This window comes from Amblyomma americanum, chromosome 2 (assembly GCF_052857255.1).
Source record: "Amblyomma americanum isolate KBUSLIRL-KWMA chromosome 2, ASM5285725v1, whole genome shotgun sequence".
Classification (NCBI taxonomy): domain Eukaryota; kingdom Metazoa; phylum Arthropoda; class Arachnida; order Ixodida; family Ixodidae; genus Amblyomma; species Amblyomma americanum.
In genome coordinates this window covers 118116899-118133201 of record NC_135498.1, presented here as the reverse complement: position 1 = coordinate 118133201, position 16303 = coordinate 118116899, and the positions used below count along the sequence as shown (strand labels likewise).

The following is a 16303-nucleotide window of genomic DNA, read 5'->3' as shown; positions in this document are numbered from 1 at the left end:
ATACGCTAGTCTTAAAATCATCAACACAATCTGTGTTATGTTTCTGTAGCGGTTAATAATGGGTTGTCTATGCAAACTTCAAGGGACCTTGTCTGTTCCTCCGACCGAATTCGTTGTGTCGGTGTGGCATGTGAAAGCACTGACGGAAAATCGCACTGCGGCCTCACCGACTACACCGGATATTTTCGGTCCAGTCGCAGCATATGAAACGGGCCTCATCAGTATCCATATCTGGTTGTGTGAAGTTCGCGCGCACAGAAAGCTGCACGTGTAGCCGGTGCGACAGATTATGTGTGTTCCCTCGTGCTGCCAGCGAGGATACTGCCCCGTCTCTGCAAACAGTGCCGGAAAATGACATCGGCGACGCACCTGTTCGCAACGCTGGGCCCGATAAAAGTTGAGTGCGAACGAGCACAAACTGCGCAGCTTGAGAGCCGCCGCCAGTGCTTGCAGTTTGCCATGTGTTGAAATGCACTTTGGGAGCGACACGTTCCAGGTGAGTTGTGATGTAGAAATTCATTATGGCCTCTATTTCACAGTTCCAGGAAAAAAAGTGCGCAGCTTTTGCTTTCGTTACTCGTTCGTCGATGCAGGGCTTAAAATGCATGTGCACGAATCTTATTCTGTAATGGCGGCGTCGCGCCGCCGCTACCGGAGCCGCTTATATCCTTTCTCATAAACAACGACCCCGCCATTGCTTCGTGCTGCTGACTCGTTCACCGGCACCGCTTGCCGTCGGAGAACCGCTCCGCCCTCAGCGTGCGACGACACGGTCTTGCCATGCCGGTAGTCGTCGGCCGTTTGCGCCGCTAGGTCTGTTTGGCGTTGCATAATGTGCTACGCGGAGTCTGCCATTCATATGGTACGAGGAATTGAAGTATTCTGTGCCAGAGAGCTTTCCAGTGTTATGTGTGGGAGCTGTCTGGCATTTTCAGTTATCTGCGAGTGCTTTGTGGCTGTTACATGGAAATGTCCACGTTTCTTTTTATTTAAGGCTTTGCCAACGTACTTTTATATGTCTGAATACCTTCTGTTAGTGTAATTTTCTTGAGATCCTAATTTTCTGTGCAGGTGCCCGTACAATAATTTAGATGAATATGTCAAATTTCAAGATCGCACAATTCCTGACTTGGAGTATCCATCGTTTGTTTTGAGGCCGTATCCGCCGATTATTCCCAGACTTGATGTTTGTCCGGTGCTCAGTAATTTTAGTTTGTTTTCCTTAGCCGCTTTCCATTGCTTTTACAGGCATGAAAGTCGCTTACTGAAAGTCACCATTGAGGACTGCGTGACGTTCCTTGTGTGTGCTACGAAGGGCCTTGTTTCGGCGGGCCTGGCCCCGTGACAAGACGGTGGGCATCATCAATTAAACTTAGCCATACGGTGTCTCTTTGCCTCTCCGTCCCGTGTGGACCTGCGCATTATGGGGGGTCGTCACACTGGTGTCAGAAGTGGGGTCTCAAAAGCAAATGTCCTCTGAATGCTGCGACATTCATGACTTCAAAATTGTTATCAAAAGGGAATCACGGGACTGATTGTGGGACTTTTACCCCCATTTGAGAGGCTTGAGGCACCGGAGGACTTGAGCGAAAAAAAAAAAGTCTGTATCTGAGGGAGCTCCCACTCCACAGCCGTCGCTCGGAGCAAGCATGCTGGCATTAGGAAGCGTCATTCCGACGTTTACGGGAGATAAGACAGGGGTTCCAATCTGCGATTTCTTTTCCATGCTAGAAGAGATTGGGAAAATGGGGGGATGGTCCGATGCTCAAATGCTGGGAATGGCGAGGTGTAAGATGGCAGGAGCTGCTCATGATTTTGCATGGCGAGACGAAAAAGTAAAATCCACAAAATAATTTGCGGAATTTAAGAAGCTCGCGTTTGAGCATTTCGACACTGAACCACGTCACGTGCGGGTACAGAGGTTCCGTGACGCCGGACAATTGGTAGGGGAGGACGTACGAACGTTTGCGTCGCGGCTTCAGCGCCTAGCACGCGATACGTTAAGCATGGAGGAGGAAGGAGACCAGCTAAGGAAGAAATACGCGGAGGATCTACTTAAAGAGGAAATGACCGCTTTGTTCGTGGCTGGTCTGCAAGACCCCGTGCGCCGGTTCGTGCTCTCGCGCAAGCCGAGCAATTTCGACCAAGCCGTGGCGGCCGCATTGGATGAGGAACGAAATGAGGCGTTAACGACAGCCGCAGCGAGAGTACGCCTCATAGAGAGAGCGGTGCTCAACCCTGAGGTTGCTCTCTTGACAGAGCGGTTAGATCGCTTAGAACAGCTGCTATCTCAGCAGGTGAAACGCCAGGTTGAAGCGCGCGCTCAACAGCGCCCATTCGCTGGAAACCGGAGACCGCCACAAAGCTACAGGCGCTGTATGCGAGATTTTGAGGAAATCGTATGCTTCGCTTGCCAGGGTCGCGGACACATCACCAGGTTCTGCCAAAACGTGCGCCGTGGGGAGCCACAAAGAGAAGCAGGCGAGACACGCCCTAAGCAAGCCTACAGCGGGGCTCCAGATACCGAGACAAAAAACTAGTTAGTCCTCCCCAGCCTGAGGAGCGTGGGGAGGGAGCAGTGGATGATGAGGTGGCGGTAGTTTGTGTGGCCGACGAGGCATGCCCTGTTGTGCGTGGCAAGTTAAATGGTTGTTGCATGGAATTGTTGATAGATACGGGGTCAAAGGTGACATTGCTTAAGGAGAGCAGTTTTAACACGCTTCGAAGGAAGGGGGACCGCGAGGTGTTGGAAGCGTCTGGTGGTATGGCAACCAAATTTGTAGGCATAACGGGGGATCCTCTTGGCATAAGTGGACTCTACCGGTTACACTTCTCTCTCGGCGGAATTGCATTGGAGCACCCCTGCTACGTATACCCGGACACGGTGTCTCTGCCAAACGGAGTGTCAGGTATATTAGGGCAGGATTTTTTGAGAAAAGGGAAGGTAGTAGTCTCATTCTCTGAGGAAGAGGTTAATGCGGGCGGCTCAAAAGTTCCGTTTTTGAACAGGAGAGGGGCTGAGATTCGCATTACCGATATTGACATATATTCGCGGGTTGCCGTCAGGCTGGTCGATGAGGCAGTCGTCCTTCCTTGGTCGGAGCACATTTTCTACGCGTGTGTGCCTTCAGATGTAGAGAGCGGCGCCGTGGGAGTGCTTGAGCCGGTCGACTCTCTCAGCAATGGCCTGAAGGCAGCCGCGTGCCTCGTGACAGTTAATGACGCCCACAGAGTGCCCCTACGGGTGGTGAACTGTAGCCAGCAGCCACTGAGCCTTCCCAAGAACAAAACATTGGCTTTCTTCACCTCTGCGATAGAGAAACGTGAGCCCACCGATACGGTACTCGCAACTGTAGAGCTTTCTAGTCCTTCGGCTGCTCCAAAGGCGTCGTTCGATCTTTCACACGTAAAATCCAGGGAGAGGGAGGCTCTAGTTGGTTTGCTGAACGACTACTCGGAGGTATTCGCCGCGTCCAACCTGGATTTGGGCTGCTGTGGCTTTATAAAGCACAGGATAGAAACCGGCACTTCATCGCCCGTTTACCAGCGTGCGTACAGGATTCCTTACTTCCAACGTGAGGAGATGGAGTGGCAGGTGCAGGACCTGATTAATCGCGGCATTGTCGAACACTCAAAGTCACCCTGGGGAGCACCAGCACTATTCGTGGAAAAGCCAGATGGCTCGTATCGATTGGTAGTGGACTACCGCAAACTAAATGCCGTAACTCGCATCGATCCATACCCCATCCCCAATATACAGGAGACGCTTTCTCAGCTGGGCTCTGCCAGGTACTTCACGGTAGTGGACATGGCGGCGGGATTCTGGCAGATAGCAATGGATCCGGCAGATGCCGAGAAAACGGCATTCAACACGCCCTCAGGGCACTATGAATGAAAAAGAATGCCGATAGGTCTGGCCAACAGCCCTGCTGTCTGGCAGAGAACCGCTGATGTTATCCTGGCAGGTCTTCTGGGGAGGCTGTGCTTCGTGTATATGGATGACATAATCATATACAGAGACATCTTTGAGAACCATTTGCGCAATATTGAGCAGGTTTTGGTGCGACTAAGAGGAGCGGGTCTCAAGCTGAAGCCCTCTAAGTGCCAATTCCTCAAAAAACGAGGTGAAATACCTCGGGCACGTTGTTTCAGCTGACGGCGTGCGACCGTACCCTGAGAAACTAAGGTGTGTCTCGGATTTTCCATCCCCGACTAGCGTCCGCCAGGTCCGGCAGTTTCTCGGCCTGATCGGTTACTACCGAAGGCCCATAGAGGAGTTCGCCAAGCTCGCTAAGCCGCTCACCGCTTAACAGCCAAAAATGTCGCCTTTCGCAGGAACGAAAACGCGGAGGATGCTTTTGGGGCCCTGAAAAGGAAGCTAATGAGTGCACCGCTGTTGCGCCACCCGGATTTTAATTTGCCCTTCGTTATGGCCACAGATGCGTCAAAGTTCGCAGTTGGTGCCGTGCTATCTCAGGTTATCGAGGGCAAAGCACATCCCGTTGCTTTTGCTAGCCGACAGCTGAGCCCCACAGAGCAAAAGTACGGTGCTACGGAAAGGGAGTGCCTCGCCGTTGTCTGGGCAGTAAAGCACTTCAGATGCTACCTTTACGGCCGCAAATTCAAGCTAGTCACAGACTGCCATCCTCTGAAATGGTTGATGAGTGTCAGGGACCCTAGCTCGCGACTCGCTAGATAGAATCTACACCTGCAGGTATACTGCTTTGAAGTGGAGCACAAGTCAGGAAAGACACATCTGAATGCTGATGCACTCAGCCGCACAGCTGCCGTGGCAGCTATAGGTGAGTTTGTCCCCGTAGTCGACCCCGTCGAATTCGCACAGAGCAGTGCAAAGATCCTGACCTGAAGCGAATAATCGAAAACTTAGAGGGCGCACCGTCTCACCCCGAAAAGCTAGGTTATTTCATTGGCAAAGACGGCACCCTGTGTCGGCGCACGGGGCGAACCAGGAAAGGGATACCAGAGAAAACCGCTTGGGAGAGAGTCGTCATACCTCGGTCGTGGACAGAAAGGGTTCTTCGCGCGTTTCACGATGCGCCATGCGCCGGTCATTTTGGCGTAGCAAAGACACGCAGGCGTGTGGAGCGTTTGTACTTTTGGAGTGGCATGCGACAGGATGTTAGAGACTACTGTGCGAAGTGTCAATCCTGTCTCGAAAGAAAAACACCCAAGGGACGAAGACCAGCTCCAATTCAGCCGTTCCCTGAGGTTTCGGCTCCCTTCGAGCGGACAGGTATGGACATAATGAGCCCATTGCCCACGACCACTTCCGGAAACAGGTAAATATTAGTATTTGTCGATCACCTTTCAAAATACGCGGAAACGGTAGCGCTCCCAGATCAGAAAGCAGACACGGTTGCAAGAGCATTTGTCGAACAGATCGTGCTCCGACATGGACCCCCGAGGCAACTCTTGACAGATCGGGGAACGAACTTCGTGTCGCAGCTAATGAGGAGAGTTTGAGAGCTGCTTAAGATCGCTAAGAAGCAGACAACACCGTACCATCCGGCTTGCAACGGCGCGGTGGAGCGACTGAACCAAACCGTGGCCGGGCTCCTGTCGCATTTTGTTTCGCGCGGCCAGCGGGACTGGGACTTGTGGCTCCCGTATGCAATGTTTGCCTACAATTCCACAGCACACGAGAGCACGGGCGAATCGCCATTCTTTCTTCTCTACGGCCGAGACCCGGACCAGCCTAGTGAAGTGCCAGAGGGCCCCCGTCGTGTCCCATACGCTTCACTGGACGACAATAAGGTTGAGCTAGAATCGCGCTTGCAAGTGGCGAGGGATATCGCAAAGGAGGCCTTAAAGAAAGCGGCGAAGCGCAGGAAGGAGGTGCACGATCGCAGTGCTAGAGACGCGCCGTTTGATGTGGGGGACAGCGTGTACATTGAAAACTGCCAAAGGCAGATTGGGCTATATAGCTCGTAAGTTCCAGACGAAGTGGAGAGGACCGTGCGAGGTTGTCGAGAAGCTTTCTCCGGTAAACTTCAGAGTCCGAAACGTGAACCGGCGCTTGATAAGGATACACGCAAATCGCCTCAAGTCGGCATCGGTTCAGTATTCACGAAATGAGGAAAGGGAAAGCGCGGATTTTGATGGGGACAAAAAGTGAAGCGGAGCGCGCAGATAGTTCGCACAAAACGCCCTCTCCTGCATTTGTTCTGCAGGCGCCCGAGGTGACGGCCGGAATGCCACCGGATTTACTTCTTGCATTGCTAGAAGAACAAGAAGCGCGCGAGGTTGCCGCGCAGATAACGCCAGGAGAGGCTCCTGCCACGAGCCCTCGCGAGTCGCAAAGCAGACAAAGGGTCACAGACTTACTTGGTATGCCTCATGAAGGCCGATATCCGCTGCGAAATCGGACAGCTAAGTCGGACTAATGGCGTAAACAGAGCGCAGTTGTGAACTGGTTAGAATTGTGTAATGCCGCAGCTCATAACATTGATATGTGCTTATGTGTTAAGATATCGGAGTTGGTAGTTAAACCTTTGTCATTAAGTAACACCTTCACAGGAGAGCATGCGGAGCGCATGCAGAACCTGCCCTACTTCCTTTCGTTATCTATATTTTTGTCTGTGCCGTGATCGTGCTAGAAGTGGGAGCTCCTTTGTAACTGTGGTAAATTTATTTCGTCCAGTTTGGACTAGAAAGGAGAGGCTTGGGTGCTGAGTTTCATGTTTATCTGTAAAAGAAGATCAGTGCTGCCCCTGGAGACGCCAGTTATGACAGCTGAGGCATATGGTGTTGTGCAGTGGTGTTGAGTGCAGCGAAAAGTGTTTTTTCGGACGCACTGTGCGAGGTGATTCAGAAAGCGAAGGGGAGCTGCATGGACTCAAATGTTCGGAGAACCTTCTTCTGGAGGGTGAGCGAGTGTGACGTTCCTTGTGTGTGCTACGAAGCGCCTCGTTTCGGCGGGCCTGGCCCCGTGAAAAGACGGCGGGCATCATCAATTAAACTGAGCCATACGGTGTCTCTTTGCCTCTCCGTCCCGTGTGGACCTGCGCATTATGGGGGGTCGTCACAACTGTATGCAGCAGGTTACGTTGGAATTGATTACTGCTGAATGCAAGCACCAAAAACCAAGTGCATGAGTAAGGGATCAGAATTTTGTGCATTTACAGAAGGCGCACAAGGCAGTCCTCAAAAACAAAACAAAATAATACATCATTTCAGGTTCTGACCGATCACACATTAAGTGCTTTCCGCAAATGCAATTTCATTTTATGATGACAGGTATTCCAGGCTGCTACACATATTTTATTTACTTTAAATGGAGACCTAGAGGGCTGCTTTTTCATGCTTTTATTTACTTTAGTTTTTGGTAGTTTCCTTTATGTGCCTGGTGCTCATTTGAAAATTCTGATTTCTTTCCCACATTAAAAATAGTTAGTTTGGCCCATCTGTTAGGGTGCAGTGTCAGTGTTGCTGGAAAAACAAATGTACAGCTGACAATTTTCCTCTCCTCCATTTTTTTTGCGCAGAAGTAGTACTGTTCAATTTCCGAGAATCCATTTTGGAGGCAAAAAGCACCCTTCATAAACCTTGAAGACTGCGCAAATCTGCATCAATGCCATTTGCTACTGTTGCAGTTATTAACAAATATTGTTGCATTTCACTGCTTTTTCTTAACTTATGATTGTTTTCTTTTCAGTGCAGATGATGGCAAAGCTTTCCCCCTACCCGAACGTGGATGGCTTGCATGAGGGTATGGTGAGGAACAACCGCAATTAATTCAACACAGGAGGGGCCGTGAACATTCTCTTCCACAATTCGAAAACATTCCAGGTAGGTGCGCATTTAGAACTACAGCTTGTCATGTGGTTGTTACTGCATTGTGATGAAAAATACAGCATAAAAAGAAGCTGGGACCCTGGAATTCTGAGAAATTTTTAATTGTACGATTGGCGCTGCAAAAATAAAGCACTACAGAATGTTACTGTGCTACACTAATTTTCCCATTCCTTTTTGGTATCTCATACACTTGATTTTATTGCATTCTGCAATGGACTCCTTGTTCGCTCACCTACCACTATAATGCCATCACCGCAATTAAGTAGTACTGGCTGCCATGAGTATGCACTCTCAACAAAACGGTAGTTGTAGTTATTAACTTTTGGGGTAGTAACTGCTTTTCACATATGTTACTACCTAGGTAGTAACTGCAACGTAGTAATGGTTACTAGGTAGCAACAGGAGCTACAATTACTAGCATTTACTACATCTGAAGGTAGTAACAACGACAAGACATTAATTTCATTTAATACCTTCGAAGGCCGAGACAGCAACTGCCATTGCCAACGTTTACCTCTAGATAGCATTAAAAGCAACCTCTAATCTGAATGTTGGGTAAGACGCAGGCACTGCCTCATCGCTGCAATACTTTGCTTTGCAAAAATATGACTCCAGTGCTAGAAGCAGAGCTCTTATATGGCTTAGACAAAACCAAAGGTAATGCAAAAAACTACAATCGCACTAGCCCATTACTAACGCGCAGGTGGGCGCCGCACATGTAACCAGGAGCGCGAGGAGTGAAAGCATACCACTGGCAGCGATTTTTCTAGAGTTTCGTATAGAAATTTTACGTAACCGTTTTTTGTACACTGCTGCTGGTGGTGTCATACGACTTCCCACTGCATATATCATACGACTCTCAGGTTGGAGTCTAGCTCTTGACGGAGATTCGAACCGTTAACATATATACCTCCAATTGTATATTCGCCAACTTTTGTTCCGGATGGTGTCATACGAGTAGCAGCCGTAATTACTACCTCTGCTTTCGATGAGGTGGTAATGACGTAGTACAAAGGTAGTAACGGCCGAACTTACTGCATTTTTACTACCTCCTTTTTCATCGGGGTCGTAAGAAGGTAGTAGAAAGGTAGCAACTGTTAAAAAAAGGTAGTAACAGAAGCCGTCACCACCTTTTTACTACCTTTTTCTAGGAGTGAGTGGCTATGCCAGTTGCTCTAGTACCAATCAATTTCATCGAATTAGAGCTGTGCCTTTCAGTGCAGTTTAAACGAAATTCTGCAAGTACCTGCATATCAGAGCATGTGTTTGAAAGGCCAATATGAATGCAGTTCATTAGCATTGTTACAACCCTGCTGAGGACACGTCTATGGACCCCTCGTTTACCCTGCGAAAAAAAGGCTGTCTCTGGGAACATACCTGCGAAATCTTTCCCAGGCTGTTATGGAGGGAAGGAGATGGCCTACCCTTTGTCTGGTTCGCCGCGAGACGTGATTAACGATGGACAAGACAACAGAGGGAAGAGGGCACGATGCCTTCCAGTGTTTAGCATTGACTGACAGGAGACGACCTGCGGCCCGCCGCTGCAGTGACCGCAGCACCCGCATGAATCACCTGTTTTTGACAGAGTGTCGCAAAATTGGGCGCATATTCGAAAAAAAAAGACCCGCCGCGGTGGCTCAGTGGTTAGGGCGCTCGACTACTGATCCGGAGTTCCCGGGTTCGAACTCGACCGCGGCGGCTGCGTTTTTATGGAGGAAAAGCGCTAAGGCGCCCGTGTGCTGTGCGGTGTCAGTGCACGTTAAAGATCCCCAGGCGGTCGAAATTATTCCGGAGCCCTCCACTACGGCACCTCTCTCTTCCTTTCTTCTTTCACTCCCTCATTTACCCCTTCCCTTACGGCGCGGTTCAGGTGTCCAACGATATATGAGACAGATACTGCGCCATTTCCTTTCCCCAAAAACCAATTATTTATTTATATTCGAAAAAACTGCGCTGCGCTTACGCAATCACGACCGTGCGCGGTAAAATAAAAAAAACAGCGGAGAAGGACCCCCGGAGAGCGCGTAAACCTTGCGTACGCTTCTCACTCAGCTCGCCGGCGGCGCGCCAAAGTAATCACAGCCACGCGCGGCGTCGAATTCTCAAGAATGTCGAAGTTTCTGCTCGTTGTCGACGGAGAGGGCGTGACCTTCTTCGCGCTAAAGTGGCACCCTCTCCTCTTCACTCTCGCACTGGCGTCTTCGCACGCGAGATGGAACCAGAAATTTCTGGAAGACGGTGTCCGCGCTCGACCAATGGGGTCGCGCTCCCGGCACGAGAAGAAGGAGGTTGTGCAGTTCATACTGCACATCACAGTCTGCCAGCCATTAATTAATTAATTGGTTTTGGGGGAAAGGTAATGGCGCAGTATCTGTCTCATATATCGTTGGACACCTGAACCGCGCCGTTAGGGAAGGGAGGGAGTGAAAGAAGAAAGGAAGAAGGAGGTGCCGTAGTGGAGGGCTCCAGAATAATTTCGACCACCTGGGGATCTTTAACGTGCACTGACATCGCACAGCACACGGGCACCTTAGCGTTTTTCCTCCATAAAAACGCAGCCGCCGTGGTCGGGTTCGAACCCGCCAACTCCGGATCAGTAGTCGAGCGCCCTAACCACTGAGCCACCGCGGCGGGTATTATTATTATTATTCATACTGGCTGTATGTTCGCGCCTGCCTTAGCGCGAAGAACAGAGGCGGGCTGCGCCTATAAATGAGGGGCTGCAGCCGCTGTCTGTTATCCCGAGCCGCCGTTTAAGCTTCCGAGAAGCGCTCCCGCTCGACTCCCGGGAGACCACCGCCCAGCCACGGACCAGCGAGCCAACGTCCGACAGTCTGCGGATCGGCCCCGTCGTGCTCCTCAGGTCGTCGGACTGTCGCAGTGCCCGGTGAACAAATTGTGTTTGTCTCTCTCTGTGATAGTGCACTTTAGGTGCAAAGGTTCTGTGAAATTGTAATCTCTCTCGATTGTGCCTTTGCATGAGTTGCATTGTGTTTGTAAATCACTTTGTGCTAGTACGAGTGATTGTAAATTCCTCTGTATCGTCTCTTAGCTGTATAAACTGTTTTGTTTTGGGAACCTTTGGCTCCGACCCATTCTCTGGCTTCCGACTGGCGAAAGCCAGGCACCAAACGACCAACCCCCTTGTCACTTGGTAGCTAGCCTCCGGCTGAGCTTGCCACGCTGAGTCCAGGACATCTCCTCTGTGACCGAGACCGCTACCCCCACACGCTCTAAGGGTGCTTGGGAGCGCACGCAAATGTGCGCGAAGTGGTGACACAGAGACGTCCCGCTCTTCTGAGCGAGGTAGCAGCGGACCGTCGAATCCTCCTCGCCCATTCCAACGAGTGCCTCCGCGTGCTATGTGCTGTGTAATTCTATCGATCAGTGCCACGTGTTGAATTGGCCGCCGACTTGTGGAGGGGCGGAGCCTTGTGATATCTAACAGGCGACCTGAGTGCGAACTATTGCTCTGGGCCTTGACGACAAGGCTTATCGAGTCGCTCCACGCTACGGACTTTTACCATTTGACTGTTTGCTCTTTTATAAATTATGTAAATTATGCAATTATGTAAAAGTTTCTTCAAAGTGCCTGTAAACCTGCTTCTTTTTCGTTTTCCCAAACTTCAAGTTCCATATTTTCTCAGCCCGAAGACTCGGACACGCTACCCGAAGGTGCCCGGGTTCCAGTGAGCCCCTGCACCACGAAAACTGGTGACCAGCGGTGAGATAGGAACCTACAAGCGGCAACAACGGTCAGCCAACGAGAGAGCAGCTGTCTCAGGACATGATCACATGTGTGGGTGAGTGCTTGGCTTTCCTCTGATGTGGACCAGATTCTAAAAGAGGGTTAAAATTTAGAACTGGTAGAGACATGTGCTTAAATCATCGAGTGTTGGTATTTTGGCATAGTTGTTTTGTAAATAGCCTAGACTCAGAAGCATAGTGGACCTACAAAAGCTGCAGAAGCCGGACCTGTTGCTTTTGTATGAGGAATTGGGGATCGATACAAAAGGCTTTTGCACGAAAACTCATGATTATTCAGGCAATCACTGATTTGGGGGCAGATGATGATTAGCTCAGTGAGGCGTGGAACATCATTGAACAAAAAATGGAACAGCAGCTCAGACAGCAGAAAAGGCGTGAGCGTGAAAGAGAGAATGAAGCAATAAACCAGGAACGGGCAATAGAGCTCCGTAAGTCAGCAGTGGAGTTGATCAAGAGGTCGGGCAATTGTCTTCAGCCAGCGGTACGGCTTCTCAACGAGGAGGTAGAGTTCAAGATGTCTAGGAACATGCAGCCATATGTGGTGTCAGAGGATATCTGTCTCTATCTAGCAAATTTTCGACGAACGTGCGGCCAACTGTCCTTCAGTTGACAGACTTAGTATCAAAGGCTACTGACTGTACTGCCCTGCGAGGCATCGGAGGTTGTCGCGCGGCTCAGCAAGGAGGGCGCGGACAACTACGAGAACGTCAAGGCTTGCCTTCTGCGAATGTATGCTTAGCGCAGAATCGTTCACGCAGTGATTTCGGGGAGCTAAGAAGTCGAGGGACAAGAGCCATCCCGATTTTTTTTGTACAAGCTGCAAACTAACTTGGTCGAACGGTTTAAGCGCACCGGGTCCTATAGTGACCAACAGGCTCTTGTGGAGAGGATGTTGTTGGAGCAGTTTTACAACTGCCTCTCTGAAGAGGAAAGAAATTGGCTACTGGACCGCGAGAATGTAACGTTTGCTACCAAAGCTACAGAACACATTGCGGAGTTCGCTTCGCGCCAGCTGTTTAACAACACTAGAGTTGATATGACCCGTATTTTCTGGACAAGTATGCATTACCATCACGAGTGGCACTTTGGGAACTCTACAGTTGAGAAAGACGAAAGAAAAGTTTCTTCCGATAAAGCTCAAAAAAGGGAAGACAATGAAAACGGTGCAAAAGTGGCCAAAGCGCAGAAAGAATAATAATAATTTGTTTTTTTGGGGGGGAAAGGAAATGGCGCAGCATCTGTCTCGTATATTGTTGGACACCTGAACCGCGACGTAAGGGAAGAGATAAAGGAGGGAGTGAAAGCAGAAAGGAAGGAAGAGGTGCCGTAGTGGAGGGCTCCGGAATAATTTCGACCACTTGGGGATCTTTAACGTGCACTGACATCGCAGAGCACACGGGCGCCTTAGCGTTTTTCCTCCATAAAAACGCAGCCGCCGCGGTCGGGTTCGAACCCGGGAACTCCGGATCAGTAGTCGAGCGCCCTAACCACTGAGCCACCGTGGCGGGGCGCAATAAGCAGGGTCACACAGCAGTGAACAGTGAAAAAGAAAAGGTTGCGCTCCCGTATGTCAGAACTACGATGAAAACATGAAGCTGTTGCGACCTGACTCGCATAGCCTGCTAGTGAACGGGAAGCAACTCAGCTGCAACGATTGATGTTGTCCACCTGTTGTATGCGTCACCATCCGATTACACAGAAAAATGTGTATGGATCTGACAGGTAGTGGAAGAACAAAGCGTATGCTTGCCTATCGCGACAGTGGTAATTGAGGGCCCTTTCGGTACGCTTACAACCGAAGCCGCAGTTTCAGGAAAACTACCTAAATGCTACAAGAATAGTCGTGGGGTGGGGCGAGACCAATTAGTCGTTTCGCAGAAGTACCGACAAGACTTACTACGACTTTTACATGGCAATTAGTGGTCATACAACCTGAGAATCAGGAAAACAAAGCAGAGGATTTTACAGGAATACTATTTTCTGGATGTTTTAAGGGCATGGAGCGTTTGGTAAGGTCGTGCAACACATGTCAGCGGGTCGGAAAGGCGCGAGTAGTGGAAAGCGCTGATGGTTTTGTCCATCCCCCGCGCTAGTGGCATCAACTGATTCTCATGAACTTGTAGATGATCCGCTTGGAAATTCTAGCATAACATTGTAGGGTACGGCAGATGGTACAGGATTAACCTCTGCTGGCTTAATGCCTTCATGGAAGCCATGGCCTTACACTATGTCCACCCAAGCAGGTGTGGCTGCCTTTCCTTCTCAACCCCTTTCTCTGTTTAGCTAAATAAAAAATCGATGGAGTACAGTCAAAAGAAAAGAAGCAAAGGAATTCACAGAAAAGATGAACGATAGACATATGTAAAGCAGAAATAACTGCTTAGAAAACAAACTTGAGGCACCAGTTTGACATCCGTTTGCCATGTTCTCTTTCTTTTTGTCTGTCACATCATGAGGTCAACAATTCTTTTTATATGGAAGGCGGTGTTTTCTTGTATTATGACATTCTGCTTTACAAATATGGCATGGGAGATTGACCTAGATTTGGCATGGAGAACTCGAGTAATCTTTTAGTGCTTTTGAATTGTCCAAACAATTTTTTTCAAGCCCCTTGTGACAACTTGCACTGCCCTAAACTTGACTAGTACATGGCACCAAAGCTATCATTTGTAGAAAGTGCAACTTTTACTTTTTTTTTACAGGAGAGAACCTGTCGGTGATGCTGTCAAGAGTGCAAATGCATTTACGTGTGCGTACTGCGTGTTCGACAGGAGCTACAAACCAAGAGCCTGCAACTTTTGTTTCATATTCCAACTCCAATTTCTGGATGTTTATGTGACTGAGTAAAAGTGCATTGTGTGATGGTTTGTAAGTATGCACCAAGTTGCCTTTGCTGGTTCACATCAATAAATGTTTGCCGGAGCATGCAGTGTAATGTGCCTGACCTTTCTTGAATGCTCTTCTCATGCTCTGGGGAGTCATAATGCAAAGCAAAAGGCAAGCTATTGTCTCTAGCACATATTACATGTGTGGGTGGCTAAAATGTCAACTGATAAAATGCAATATATTGAACAGCTCCACATTGCTACTCAAAATATAGTGGAAAGCCTAAAATGAATAACGCGGCATAAAAGTGAAAAATTGAAAAGGGTGTTAAAGGTGAAGTGTGACTGCTACACCCATTATATTAGAGTGTAAGTTACGTAAACCACCTTCCAATACATCGGGTAAAGAAGGGCGGAGTTGTGAGAAAAGTGCCCTGTATAAGAAGGCTTCGCTACCTAAGTTATCCTTTTTGAAGGCTGTTAGTTACAGACTCTGTAATGCACCCTTAAGTCTGTAACTTGGTTTACAGTGCGGTAATGCGTCCTAGCTCCGAAGTTGCTCCAGTCGATTCCCACTCCACTACCTGCCACATACCCGCCTTTTTTTGCCACATACGAAGCCCGAGAACTGGATGATTTCTATCGTTCCCACGAACACACTACACAAACGGACGCGGAAAGGCAAGGTGCAACCTACGTGGTCCGTGCAACAACGCCGCGATCTACACTTATCTCCGCCGCCGCGGTGTGCGCCCCCTCCCCCGCCGCAGCAGAAGCGATAGCGCTGGCTATCGCTGACCGCTGTACGCGCACAGTTCCCGGTGACTGAAAACGAGCAATCCTAAACTAATCGGCAGGCTGCATCTTCATTTCCGCCGCACGCATTCTGCGCGGCTGCACTCCCGACCGCAAAATTAACCTAATCTGGGTACCCGCCCATGAGGTCAACTGTGGTAACGAAGGGACATATATGAGGTTTGGGCAACCTAAAAAAATTGAAAAATAATAAACCCCTGCCTACACCACTGACGAATAACAGGCTGGTAAGGAAGGGACCGGCCGACTTGCCCGAGGGTTAGCAATCCCGGTGGCCGCGCCACGCATCCTGGAGCACTCGCTGAACCCCCCCCCCCCCCCCCAGACTTGTGCCGATATAACCTATGTTCATAAAAAGACGTGACGCCCTTTCCCGCTTCTCCAACCCGACCTCGGCAGAGCATAAGCCACCCTGCTCCGAAGATCGCAGACGCTCTTAATTCTCAGCTACTCAAAGCTATCACTGATCGCCAACAGGCAATACGACCCCACATGCCCAAATTAGCAGAACGGATCGTCCGCCACTCAGGCGCACATACTCTGGGTATGCGAAAATAACCCTCCCCTCGGGCCTTCCTGCCAGCTCCCTCTGCGGAATGCTGGGACCAGCTCTTCAACGCGCCGCATAAGACCACGCAACTTTCACTCATTTTATGGGCCCAGTACGTCACCCCCACCATGGGGGCCGCACAGGACCCACCTGTTCTCGTTGGCTGCACCTGTGGGAAATAAAGTTGTCTCTTTCTCTACTCCATGCCATCTCCTTGGAAAGTTGCGTGGTCTTGTCCTCTGACGAAGACAACTAGCAGCTTTGAATGAATGGATCATATAAAGCTTTCGCCTTGAAATAAAGTGCATGAGCTTGAACGCATGGTTACATAAGAGCTCATAAAATGGCTTTCGACCCACGACGCGCAACTTCTCGGGTTCGGCGTCGCTCGGATTACGTCACTCCATCAAGAACAACTTGAGAGTCACGCTGACATAGCAGGCGAATCATCTTGTACGGCCCGCAGTAGCGGCGAAAACGTTTTCACTGAGTCCACCGTGACAAATGGATGTCGAAACTCAGACTCGGT

General features: G+C 49.8%; 1 long non-coding RNA gene across 2 annotated transcripts; it reads left to right on the top strand.

Annotated features, from left to right (window-relative positions):
• Positions 1-295: 295 nt before the first annotated feature.
• LOC144119020 (uncharacterized) lies at positions 296-14494 on the top strand. 2 transcript variants are annotated; one of them, XR_013312228.1, is made up of 4 exons: positions 296-496; positions 7676-7809; positions 11463-11618; positions 14286-14494. It is a non-coding gene; the product is annotated as an uncharacterized LOC144119020 (long non-coding RNA). The 2 variants fall into 2 exon arrangements; XR_013312229.1 differs by lacking the exon at positions 296-496 and adding an exon at positions 1243-1352 and having other exon boundaries at positions 7681-7809.
• Positions 14495-16303: the final 1809 nt, after the last annotated feature.